This window comes from Diceros bicornis, chromosome 20, assembly GCF_020826845.1.
Source record: "Diceros bicornis minor isolate mBicDic1 chromosome 20, mDicBic1.mat.cur, whole genome shotgun sequence".
In the NCBI taxonomy this organism is placed as follows: domain Eukaryota; kingdom Metazoa; phylum Chordata; class Mammalia; order Perissodactyla; family Rhinocerotidae; genus Diceros; species Diceros bicornis.
The window spans coordinates 33,004,086-33,009,932 of record NC_080759.1 but is presented as its reverse complement, the minus strand read 5'-3'; positions in this window follow the sequence as shown (position 1 = coordinate 33,009,932).

The following is a 5,847-nucleotide window of genomic DNA, read 5'->3' as shown; positions in this document are numbered from 1 at the left end:
GCAGCTGTCTTCTGGGGCTTTGGGGATAAAAAGGAGGAGGATTGGCGGTGGATGTTGGCCCAGGGCTGGTCTTTCTCAGCGAAGAAGAGGAGGATTGGCATGGATGTTAGCTCAGGGCTGATCTTCCTCACTAAATAAATAAATAAATAAATACAAAGGATTATAAGCAAATACTATGAAAAACCATATGCCAAGAGATTGGACAATCTAGAAGAAATGGATAAACGCTTAGACTCATACAACCTCCCAAAACTGAATCAAGAAGAAATAGAGAATCTGAATGGACAAATCACACGTAAAGAGATTGAAACAGTAATCAAAAACCTCCCAAAAAATAAAAGACCAGGACCAGATGGCTTCTCTGGAGATTTCTACCAAACATTCAAAGAAGATTTAACACCTATCCTCATCAAACTATTCCAAAAACTTGAAGAGACGGGACACTTCCTAACTCATTCTATGAGGCCAACATCACCCTGATCCCAAAGCCAGACAAGGACGACGCAAAGAAGGAAAATTACAGGCCAATATCGCTGATGAACTTAGATGCAAAAATCCTCAACAAAATATTGGCAAACCAAATACAGCAATACATTAAAAGCATCAAACACCATGATCAAGTGTGATTTATACAAGAGACACAGGGATGGTTCAACATCCACAAATCAATCAATGTGATACACCACATTAACAAAATGAGGAATAAAAACCACATGATTATCTCAGTAGATGCAGAGAAAGCATTGACAAGATCCAACATCCATTTATCATAAAAACTCAATAAAATGAGTTTTTATGGGAAAAGGAAAGTATCTCAACATAATAAAGGCCATATATGACAAACCCACAGCCAACACCATACCCAATGGGGAAAAACTGAAAGCCATCCCTCTGAGAACAGGAACAAGACAAGGGTGCCCACTCTCGCCACTCTTATTCAACATACTACGAAATTTTGGCCAGAGCAGTTAGGCAAGAAAAAGAAATAAAAAGTATCCAAATTGGAAAGGAAGAAGTGAAACTCTCACTGTCTGCAGATGACATGGAATATAGAATCCATTTGAAAACTACTAGAAATAATCAATAATTACAGCAAAGTTGCAGGCTACAAAATCAACTGACAAAATCAGTTGTATTTCTGTACTCTAAATAACGAACTAACAGAAAGAGAACTCAAGAATACAATCCCATTTACAATCGCAACAAAAAGAATAAAATATCTAGAAATAAATTTAACGAAGGAGGTGAAAGACCCATACAATGAAAACTATAAGACATTATTGAAAGAAATCGATGATGACAAAGAAATGGAAAGATATTCCATGCACATGGATTGGAAGAATAAACATAGTTAAAATGTCCATACTACCTAAAGCAATCTACAGATTTAATGCAATCCCAATCAGAATCCCAAGGACATTCTTCATGGAAATAGAACAAATAATCCTAAAATTCATATGGGGCAACAAAAGACCCTGAATAGCAAAAGCAATCCTGAGAAAAAAGAACAAAGCTGGAGGCATCACAATGCTTGACTTCAAGATGTACTATAAAGCTATAGTAATCAAAACAGCATGGTTCTGGTAAAAAAACAGACACAGATCAATGGAACAGAATTGATAGTCCAGAAATAAAACCACACATCTACAGACAGCTAATCTTTGACAAAGGAGCCAAGAACATACAATGGAGAATGGAAAGTCTCTTCAATAAATAGTGTTGGGAAAACTGGACAGCCAGATGCAAAAGAATCAAAGTAGGCCATTATCTTTCACCATACACAAAAATTAACTCAAAGTGGATTAAAGACTTAAAGGTAAGATGTGAAACCATAAAACACCTAGAGGAAAATATAGGCAGTACCCTCTTTGACATCGGTCTTAGAAGCATCTTTTCAAATACCATGTCTACTCAGGCAAGGGAAACAAAAGAAAAAATAAATAAATGGGACTACATCAGACTAAAGAGTTTCTGCAAGGCAAAGGAAACCAGGAACAAAATGAAAGGCAACCCACCAACTGGGAGAAAATATTTGCAAATCATATATCCAACAAGGAGTTAAACTCCAAAATATATAAAGAACTCATACAACTCAACAACAAAAAAACAAACAACCTGATCAAAAAGTGCGCAGAGGATATGAACAGACATTTCTCCAAAGAAGATGTACAGATGGACAATAAGCACATGAAAAGATGTTCAATATCACTAAGCATCAGGGAAATGAAAAATCAAAACCACAATGAGATATCACCTTACACTTGTGAGAATGGCCGTTATTACCAAGACAAAAGATAACAAATGTTGGAGAGGCTGTGGAGAAAAGAGAACCTTCATACACTGCTGGTGGGAATGCAAGCTGATGCAGCCACTACGGAAAACAGTATGGAAATATCTCAAAAAATTAGAAATAGAAACATCATACGACCCAGTTATCCCACCCCTGGGTATTTATTGAAGGAACTTGAAATCAACAATTCAAAGAGACTTATGCTTTGAGACTTATGTTCATTGCAGCATTATTCACAACAGCCAAGACATGGAAGCAACCCAAGTGCCCACCAACTGACGAATGGATAAAGAAGATGTGGTATATATATATGATGGAATATTACTCAGCTATAAAAAAAGACAAAATCATCCCCTTTGCAACAACACAATGGGCCTTGAGGGTATTATGTTAAGCAAAATAAGCCAGACAGAGAAAGACAAACACCATATGATTTCACTCATATGTGGAAGATAAACACAGGGACAAAGAGAACAGATTAGTGGTTACCAGAGGGGAAGGGGGTTGGAGGGTGGGCATAAAGGGTGAAGAGGCACATATATATACGTGACTGACAAATAATAATGTACAGCTGAAATTTCACAATGTTATAAATTATTATGACCTCAATATAATAAAATAAAATAAAATAGAGAAAATTGGTTTGTTCAAGTTGAGGACTGCTCCATGTTAAAGTTCTGGACTCTGATAATTGTATTGTGGTTATAGAGGAAAATGCTTCATTCATAGGAGACACATTTTGAAGTATTTTGAGGCAAAGTGTCATGATGTCTGCAACAAATTCTGAAATGATTCTGCCAAAAAAATTTACATACATAATATAAAATACATATATATACACATACGTATATGAGTGAGAGAGAACATAACAAGGCAAAACGTTAATAAGTGGTAAATCTAGGCGAAGGGTATATAAGTGCTCATTGTATTATTCTTGCAACTTTTCTGGGAGTTTGAAATTTTTCAAAACAAAAAGCTAAAGAAAAACATGAGAGTTATTACAGCAAGTATTTTACTGATAAACGTGTTCCAGGAGAAAGAGAAAAATGAATAATGCAGGAGAGAATTAGAAAGAATTGCAGAAACAAGGGTCTTGAGTAGGTGAGAGGATGGGATTCTCTACTCTCAGGCAGGGCCTGGCCTCCATAGGGATAGTGACAGGACAGGGTAGAGTAGAAGGACAGGCAGATAAGCAGGTAGGTAGGTAGACAGGTAGGTAGGTAGGAATGTGGGCAGGTAAGCAGATAGGCAGGTAGAGAGGTGGGTAGATTTGGCAGTAGGCTGATAGATTTGGTGGTAAACACACGTAAAAGTCCTTTGCTACTGGCTTCTATTTTTTTTTTTCCAGTAAAATAAAGAAGAATATACACTGAGCATGAACACGGAGAAAAACATGTCAGAGGTTTGAGGAGATAAAGTAAAACAGTAGTAGGAAAGCCAGTAAGAAAGATGCTAGGAAAATACAACAAGATTGGCAGTCATTGTTGAAGGCCCACGTCAAGCCTGTGGTCATGAATTTAGAGTTGCAACCAATCAGGGCGGCTGTGAGTTGGCTCTCTCATGGGGAGTCAGGCTCATAGTTGTCAAGAGGACCACAGACAAGTGACAGTCGAGGTGTCTCAGAACCCTCTGGGGCAGAGAAAGGAAGCCCATAGCTTCTGAACTGTCCAGATATTTGTTCTGACAAGAGCCACCCTGATATGCAAAGGCCTGGGTCCAAAAGTCTTGGCTCTAGAACAGCCTGAGCCATTTAATTTATTCATTTGCCAACATTAACTGCCTGCCAGGCAGAGGGCTGAGTGCTAAAAGGGTCCCTGAGCAATGCTGGTACTACCCTTCCCCAGGCATCATGCTGAATATCAACAAGGAATCACTCCAGGGATGGAATGATCCCTCCAGGAGCAGCAGTTCTTGGCCTGTCTGGGTATTAGACCCCGTTGAGAATCTGATGAACATTATAAAAACACACTCCAGAAAATGTGTATACGCAAACACATGCCATGCACAATTTCACAATTCAAGAAGTTCAGGGACCCTAGAAACCTAACCATGTTTTAGATGACTAGCATTTAGTTATTCTTCACTCTTCCAACAATTTATTGTTGAGTGCCTACTGTATGCAAGGCAGTGAGATAGGCCATGATAAAGGAGAAAGATACGACCCTATCCTCATGGAGCTTACATTCTAGTAGTTACTTAAGTACAAAACATACTATGAAGAAAATTACCAGAGAAGGCCTCTCTGAAGAGGTGACATTAGAGCCAAAAAGGAGTGTTCAGGAGCAGCTAAGGGCAAAGTCCCCTAGAGGAAAGAACTATGTATCTGAAGAAGTGAAAGAACCCCCCTAAACCTGGTTAAAACCTTAAAATCATCCAGAGGAAAAAAGACACATCACATACAGAGAACAATAATAAGAATGGTGGCTGACATCTTATCATGAAAACAATGGGACAGAAGACTATGGAAAGGCATTTTAAAAGTCCTGTCGATCTGAAGCTCTGTATTCAGAGAAAATAGTCTTCAAAATTAATTCAAAATAAAGTTATTTCAAACAGACATAAGTTGAGACAATTGATCTCCATCAGACCTGCACTCAAGAAATGGTAAAGGAAGTTCCTTAGTCTGAAGGGAGTAATACCAGAAATAAGCCTGGGCTACAGTAAGAAATAAGGAGCACAAGACAGACTAAATAAAATACAGTTTATTGTCTCTATTTTAATAAATGTATTTATTTAAAGCAAAAATAATGTATTATGGGATTTATGACATACATAAAAGTTATGACAACAGCAGCACATAGGACAGGAGGGAGATTAAATGGAACTACACTGTTGGAGGGGTCTTACATTGTTACTGAGGAAGCACAATATTATTTGAGGGTAGACTGTAATAAGTTAATGCATATAATAATCTCTGCAGCAACCACTGAGAAATAACATTTAAAACTACAGATAAAAACAAATACTAAAAATATTCAATAAAGAACATAAAATAGAAATAAAATTTTTTCAATTAACCAAAAAGAATGCAGGAAAGGAAAAAATAATGAGTGGGACAAATAGGAAACAAATAACAGGAAAATTGATTTAAAATTAACCACCACAAAAATTTCATTAATTGTAACGGGGCTAAGCAAGCTAATGAAAAAGATGTTTTCATATTGGGCAAAAAAGCAAGATTCAACTACATGCTGTCTACAAGAAAGCACACTCTATAAAAACACAGACATGTTGAAAGTACAAAGTTGGAAAAAGATGTACTCTTTAAACACTAATCACAAGAGAGCTGGTGTAGCTATATTAATATCAGATAAGATAGGCTAAACAGATAAGGCAGAAGGTAATATCAGAGAAAGAAAGGAATATTTCATAATAATAACAGGACAATTCATCAAGAAGGCAATAATACTCAATACACATGCTCCTAATAAAACTTCAAAATGAATAAAACAAAAATTGACAAAACTAATAGATACATATGTAATCATAGTTTATTTTCATAACCCCCTCTTGGTAATTAGTAAGACAAATAGACAACACTGGTATAAAATATTTGA